We start from the raw sequence: 8,083 nt of genomic DNA, 5'->3' as shown, positions 1-8,083 counted from the left end.
TGGATTTTACTGGAAGCCAATGCAAAGAAGCTAAAACAGGAGAAATATGATCTCTTTTCCTGGTTCCTGTCAGAACACGTGCTGCAGCATTCTGGATCAGCTGAAGAGTCTTAATGGACTTTTTCGAGCAGCCTGATAATAAGGAATTGCAGTAATCCAGTCTAGAAGTAACAAATGCATGGACTAGTTTTTCTGCATCATTTTTAGACAGGATGTTCCTGATTTTCGCAATATTACGTAGGTGAAAAAAGGCGGTCCTTGAAATCTGCTTAATGTGAGACTTAAACGACATGTCCTGATCAAAGATAACTCCAAGATTCCTCACAGTGGTGCTGGAGGCCAGGGCGATGCCATCAAGGGAAACTATATCTTTAGATAATGCGTCACGGAGGTGCTTAGGCCCCATAACAATAACTGCAGTTTTATCTGAGTTTAACATTAGAAAATTACAGGTCATCCAGGTTTTAACATCCTGAAGGCACATTTGAAGTTTAGCTAACTGATGAGTTTCATCTGGCTTGATCGATAGATATAACTGAGTATCATCTGCATAACAATGAAAGCTTATGGAATATGTCCGGATAATATTGCCTAAAGGAAGCATATATAAAGTGAAGAGGATTGGTCCGAGGAAAGATCCTTGTGGAACTCCATGACTAACTTTGGCGTGCAAGGAGGACTCATCGTTAACATGTACAAACTGAAATCGATCTGATAAATAGGACTTAAACCAGCTTAGAGCGGTTCCTTTAATGCCAATGAAATGTTCCAGTCTCTGCAATAGGATCTGATGGTCAATGGTAATGCAGCTCTAAGATCTAATAAAACCAGTACAGAGACAAATACACGTTTAAGATAAATAAATATAAATAATAAATAAAAATAAAATAAAAGGGATAAAATTAAGTCAAATAAGTTCGGGAAAGGCTCTCCTATAAAAGTACGTTTTAATAAGGGACTTAAGAGTTCACTGACTCAGCTGACCTGATTTCCTCGGGCAGGCTGTACCAGAGCCTCGGGGCCCTGACAACAAACGCTCTGTCCCCTTTAGTTTTCAGACGAGACTCTGGAACAGACAGCAGACCTCTGCCCGAGGATCTCAAGGTGCGTGCTGGTGCGTATGGGACTAAAAGGTCAGAAATATAACAAGGCGAGAGGCCATGAAGAGCTTTAAAAGTGATGAAGAAATGAAATAAATATTAGAAAAATTAACTTCTTTTGAAAAACAATTTTGCCATTAATTCCAAGTTTTCTTGGACCCATCTAGTGGCCATTGGAGGAACTGCATCTTAAACCAGTTCTATTTAAGCAATAGCTCACTTCAGGCCGTGGTATATGCTCACAGTTAAGGGGCCTTTAGTGCAGCCACTAAAAAACTGTCCAGCGTCAGTAGATTGACTTTGGTAACTTGAACTTATGATAATACGCTTGGTACTGTGTGCCGGCGGCCAGCAGTACGTAAAATAATAGCTCTTTAATATTATACCCACCAGAAAGGGTGGAATTGCGTCTCTTTTTGAGCAATAGTCTTTTGAACGGGCTATTGAAACTTTGAACAAGATCTCAGTTTAGATGTTTCCAATGTGTCAGGGTTTGTCGTGTGTGCAGGCAGGAACAGGTTTTAGGACCCAAACGCAGGACACAGAGGCAGAACAGGTACAGTTTCCAAGTATTTATTAAAGCCCACAGAAATTATGACAGAGTCCAGAATTCAACAAAAGGATTATCCAAAATCAAGGCAGCAGAAGCAGCCAGCAAGCCAGCAAGCCAGCAAGCAAGCCACACGGCAGTGGATGAACATACCTACAAACCAGCAAAAGCTAAACAGAAGCAACAAACATTAAAGCACTGGCTAACGAGGAGGGTGGGAGCACAAACAGGTGATACCAATAATGACAGCAGACAGACACAGACAGGCAGGGTGATGAAATGTCAGAAACAGACAGATACTAACAGATGCAAAACACAAGACTACAGACTAACAGATACCTCACTGATAAATGAATAAACTCAGAAAACTAAACAGAACAAATGACAGGACAATCATGCAGATACGAAACCAAACCCTCAGAATCAAAACCCAAAAACACACCACTCAGGACAGGATTGTAACTGCAAGATGATTAACAAGATAGGAATGCAGATATTAAAAAAAACTTAAAAATCATTCAAAAAGGAAAGAAAAGTCTTTGGTTGAAGTGCAACTGGTGAGATGAGGACGTAAATAGACATGCCTCCATTTTATGAGGGGACAGTCCTAGTGTTGTGAATTATTTTAGAGCATTATAGCCTAAATTGTTATCATTAATTGTTAGAGCAATGGTGGTCTACATTGTCATCATTTAAAGTGTTATTTTATAGTGTAAAGTTAAGATCACAGTGTTAAAACTCTATAGCTCTGAGTGTATGTGCTCCTTTTTGTATCTAACTGCCCAGGCTCAGCAGTAGGACGTGTATGTGTGTGAGCAAGCAAAGTGTGCTTTGGGAGCAGAGTGAGGAAGCACAGTAAGACAGCAAGGCAGCATCAAAAACACCAGCAATGGAAAACGTAGAAGCAGAATTAGTGAAAATTGTGTTACAAAACATACATCAATATAGTCCATCACAGTAAGAATGTCCTGTCTTTAACACACAGCACAAAAGACACCAGCTTATTCCACAAAGTCAGGTTATGGTTAAAATAGCATGATCAGCAGAGGGCATGCCTAGGACACAGAAAGGGGGAGCAGTGCAGACAAAAAACAGAAATCGGTCAAGAAACAGTCATCAGTGATTATCCTTAATCAGTATTTATTATTCTTAATCTTTTTACCTAGATGTGCCTTATTTTCTACTTAGAAGTGCTGTACTGTTGCCATGAATGCAGTAACAAGCTCACTATGGTTAGATCCTTGAGTGGGAGCATTGACTGCAGACACAGACTATGCACGCCTTGTTCAACTGTTATCTACTGTAAATTATGACTGCAGGAGAGGCTGCAGGTGTTCAAAATCTGCTGTGACAAGTGCATGCTTTGGTCTACTGTTATCTGCTGTTGTTATGACTACATGAGGGACTGTTGAGGTGTTAGTTTGCGGATATTAAGACTACATGTTTAAGTACTGATTAAGGGTTTGATTGTCAAATTCCAACATCTGATGCTTATAGCCTGTGTGAACTTTGAGTGAACTTGCAGAAGGAACTTTTGCTGACCATTTTCACGACATATTGAGGATGACAGTTTTTGGAATTCATGACAGATGAACAGAAAGGCAGCAGATACAGTCAGCACTATATCAAGATTACTGTAAGAAACCAGACATTAATGAAAGATACAGAATTACCCATGTTATTCTTGTATTAACTTTTTAAGAAATGTAATTGTGTGTCAAATTATGCATGTATAACTTAACTAAAAAATACGGTGAGACTGAAGTTGAAATATAATGGAGAACTTCTTATCCAGTGATGCAAAAATATAGAAAATCAACAACACAGTAATGAATGACAGCTGGAAAAGAGTGTTAATTGGTAAAACAACACGTGTAAGCAGCAGAGAATAAGAAGTTCACCATAAGGAGAGGAGGGGGCAAACCAGCCCAGAGGGGGATATATAAGGCTGTCTGCAGACCACAGGGTTGACACCATCCTCCGACCTGCAGGGATATTAAACTGGTTTATCTGTCCTGTATTGGAATAAACTCTTTTGCACTGACTCTTGACCGTCTCCAGAGATGTTTTTGACAGCAAACTTATTGACTATTGTAGAAAGTTAATGGAGTGTTTAAAAAAGCTGATGAAGGTGGGGACCAGGCTTAACTGGCCCAGCCTGGCCGTACATCTGATCCAACACTAGTTGCTAATCCAAGAGGCTTACATTATGCAGCTCCATCTATATCTATTATATTTTTCTCCCCAGACCAAGAAACCTGAGTGTGTTTCTCTGAATTTTCTGAACACATTCTCACTCCCAACTTGTCAAATATGGACACTTGGGAAACACCCCTTGGTGTCGCTTTTGAACGCCCTGCGTACCCCTGTGACATTGTTTTTTGAAGTTTAGGGTTCCGTGGTCAAGGTAGCAACAATAAATATACAACACCAGTTAGACTTTCAAAATAAAAGTCCTTGTTAACGTTGTGAGTTATTGTTTGGTTAAGTTTAGGCACCAAAAGTACTTGGTTAGGTTTAGAAAAAAAATCATTACTTACGTCAGTAAACTTATGTAAGTTAAGTAATGTTACGTAATGTATGCAACTTATGTATCCAACATCACTTAAATAAAAACATTCAATGTTGACTTTTTGTTACACATGGTAAATGAACACCCGTCTCCCGGTTGAAACTTGAGTTTCTGGCCCACCATCTACCCTAACCACATCTCTACTTGGAGTTTTCTGTTACCTTTTGCGTTTAAAAATGACGCTACAGGGCTTTCCCTGGTGCATTGAACTATGACGCTAAGGGCCTGACAAACTGACTTAAACAGTTGATTTTCCTGCACTACTACAACTCAACAGTACTGTTGCTGACTGTTTTCCTGTTTCTTGTTCACATTTGTATAATAAAATGAGTTAACATTTTCCTTGTTGCATTACGGTGTAATAAAATAACTTTTCCTCTCTTTTTGTGTGTGAAGGTTGTTTTCCGTCCGGGGTCATTGTGGTGACACTAGATCAGAGTTATATAGTGAGATGTTTTGTTTCAGAAGAATGACATTCAGATCTTTCTTTTCTCTTTCTTTGGTCCCAGAGGACTTCAATTTCAATCAGTCTTTTAAAGTAAGCTGTTTTATTAAGAAAGTCTCTCTGTCACTCATACAGTATTTTCTCTCACCCCAAAAGGAGAACAGCTTCAGAAATGCCGCTCTCTCTTTCTTTTGTGCTTTAACATCAGACTTCCCACTGAAGAAAATCAAAAACTCCCTTCCATGCTCGCTCTCTCTTTCACTGCAACACTGAGGGAAGGAAAATAATTCAGTATGAGCATGAAGGAAGAGAATATGGTTATAAATTCTGTGATTCTTCAAAAGTTAGAGTCTCTGTCTCTTTCGTGACTGTGACATCTCATTGACTTGTCTGAAAACTGACAAAATCACAAAGACCACTTTTTAACTTCATACAGTATGATGAAAACACATGCAGGGGTAGAAATTAATGTTTTGACTCAAATGGGATGATTTCAGCAAATAGACAACTGAATGTCTCCCCAACAGCTAAAAAGGTCCAGATTAAAATGGAAATTTTTTAGCAGCAAAAGGAGCCTCGAGGTAGTTCAGGCACAGAAGTAATTTTATGGTGGTTTCCTTACACCCTCCAGTTGTGTATGTTCACAACCAATCTCTCACAATAGGTGATCCATATAAACATTTTAATTTAACTCCCTCCACCTCCCCGGCCTCTGCTTGTATTAGCATTTAGTTGTACATGAATTTTGAATGATTTTAATGTGTTCATGTTCATTAAATGCTGTGTATCGCAGGCTCTGCCAGAGGGGTCGGTGAGCTCAGGGACAGTCTCAAGCTCAAATTTGTTCCTGAGCACCACATGAGCAGAGCCACACCACCAAACTAAAATGCATATTGCTGCAATAAATCGTTAAAAAACTGACTGAACTTTACATTTTATTTTGACTTCATCAGTCCAATTACAGTGGTCTACTACATGAACCACAGGGGTTTGCATCTTCTGTCTTTCTTCTTTCACTGTCTTTCTCTCACACTCTCTTTGTTTCTTCCTCACTCAACCTCATTTTCCCAGCTCCTCTCTCTGCCCTTGAAGGAGAAAACAGAAAAACAAGCACAACAAAATAAACAATGTTCCTCTTCCTCTCTTCACTCTGTCTTCTAAACGGTCTTCATAGAAAACTGTGTGTGAGTGTGTGCACGCACAAGATTGCCCTTTGGTTTTTAAAGAATGTCAAGAGTTTCAAACTTCACCAATGTCAATCAAACAAACTATTTGATGCTCCAAGTTAAAAAAGTCTCTCGGGAAACGTTATAGCTGCTGTTAAAGGTAAAAATCAGTAACAGCACAAGCAATGAGGACACTTACTGTACATGCTCAGAGCTCTGAGAGGGGCTATGGTGTGTCAACTATACTTGCACTTTGCTCTACGAATTACTATATTATTCCTTCTGTCTACTGCTCACTGAGTTTTTTTGCTTTGTACTACAGGTATTATTAGATCATGTAGCGTTGATCTGCAGTGAAAGAATTTGAGGTCCTTACATGTTTCAACACATGTAGAGATTAGAAGAACCCTTTTTTTAAATCACCAAATACAAGGTTTTTGTTATTTCCTTATTTTTCAAAGTGCCACAGTTGTTCATCACTCCTTAAATATGTGTGAATTAACAGATGGGGACCTAGCCCACCTAAAGGTTGCAACCCCTCTAAAAATATTATTAAAAACCATGCTGTGTATTGCAAATAATATAATGATATATATACTTTAAATAATTGTGTAAGTAGTAGAAACATTTTGACTCCCCCCTCCCTTGCATCACAGTGGTTTGGTCCACTGCTCGTTTTCCCCCTTTACATTACCATAGTCCATGGGCCAAGCCAGAATTTGATACCACTTAAGGTGGCAAAATCTCTTTGGTACCTGTTTGTTTATAGGGTTCATACTTAAAACCATGATAACTATTTTATTGTCCTACAGTATCTAAACAGTAGGTTTGTGTGAAGTCTATTATAAGACATGCTATGATGATTTTTTTTTCAGCACAGTTAGGGCTTTCCAGATCTGCCATTATTTGACATGCTATTACTTGTATACGTTTTATATTAGCCTTCATCTTAAGGAAAAAAATTTTTTTTTGCATCTATTAAATTGTTATATTTGTTTATCTAGCTCAAAATATATTGATGTTAGGGAGGATATCTTGATATCTGTCTGTAATCTGGTCATATCAGAACCATGATGGTTCGGCACTCCATGACCCACCAATTTGACAAAATGTATCTATATGTAGTGTATATGAAATACACTGCTCATGAAAAAATCCAGGGAACACTTAATCATCACAGTATAACATTATGTCGATTAAACTTCAGGGATATCAATCTGTCGAATTAGGAAGCATAAGCGACTGTGAATCAGTGTCACCTGTTTTGAAGAAAATTAAAGTGGAGAGGCAAGACAATCCCCGAAAGGGAATAGTATTGCAGACGGTGTCACTCTCCTTACCCTTCCTGACTGACTGTTCTCTAGTTCTGCATTTTGCTGATGTCCTTGTCACCACTGGCAGCATGAGGCGGTACCTGCAGCCCATTCAGGTTGCACAGGTAGTCCAGCTACTCCAGGGTGGCACATCTACACGTACCATCGCAAGAAGGGTTGCTGTGTCTAAAGACTGCAGGAGATACCAGAGACGGGCCATTACAAGAGGTAAGCTGGACAGGGCTGTAGAAGGGCATCAACCCAGCAGCAGGACTGGTATTTGCTCCTTTGTGCGAGGGGGAACAGGAAGAGCACTGCCAGAGCCCTTTATTGTGACTTCCAGCGGGCTACTGGTGTGAATGTTTCTGACTAAACAGTTGGAAACAGACTCCATGAGGGGGGCATGAGGGCCGGATTGTGCTCACACCCCAGCACCAAGCAACTTGACTGGCATTCATCAGAGAACAGATGAGAGCAGGTTTACACTGAGCACATGTGACAGATGTGAAAGAGTCTGGAGATGCCATGGTGAATGTTATGCTGCCTGCAACATCATCCAGCATGACAGGTTTGCCGGTAGGTCAGTGTTGGTCTGGGGAGGCATATCCTGGGAGGGTTGCACGGACCTCCATGTACTAGCCAATGATACCCTGACTGCTGTTAGGTACTGGGATGAAATGCTCAGAGCCATTATCAGACCTAAGCTGGTGCAGTGGGCCCTGGTTTCCTCCTGGGGCAGGACAATGCCCGGCCTCATGTGGCCAAAGTGTGTAGGCAGTTCCTGGATGACAAAGGCATTGAAGCCATTAAGGCTGACCACAAATAGTCGAAGATTCAGTGCTTCGATGGGCAGAGCCTGATTCGACTGTCAATCTCACAGTCGAAGCTTCCCAGCGAAACAAGGATCATTCCATTTTTGCAATATGGGGGTGCTCAA

The 8,083-nt window shown here is 40.2% G+C and overlaps 1 long non-coding RNA gene across 1 annotated transcript in view; it reads right to left on the bottom strand.

Annotated features, from left to right (window-relative positions):
- Positions 1-5,589: 5,589 nt before the first annotated feature.
- The window catches only part of LOC123987018, a 15,569-nt gene continuing 13,075 nt past the window's right edge, over positions 5,590-8,083 (bottom strand). The window contains exon 3 of the long non-coding RNA XR_006829048.1: positions 5,590-5,752. This is a non-coding gene — a long non-coding RNA (uncharacterized LOC123987018). The remainder of the gene's footprint in view (positions 5,753-8,083) is intronic.

The sequence above is a fragment of the Micropterus dolomieu genome, linkage group LG18 (genome assembly GCF_021292245.1).
Source record: "Micropterus dolomieu isolate WLL.071019.BEF.003 ecotype Adirondacks linkage group LG18, ASM2129224v1, whole genome shotgun sequence".
In the NCBI taxonomy this organism is placed as follows: domain Eukaryota; kingdom Metazoa; phylum Chordata; class Actinopteri; order Centrarchiformes; family Centrarchidae; genus Micropterus; species Micropterus dolomieu.
The sequence above is the reverse complement of the archived record's forward strand: the minus strand, read 5'-3'. Positions and strand labels throughout refer to the sequence as shown.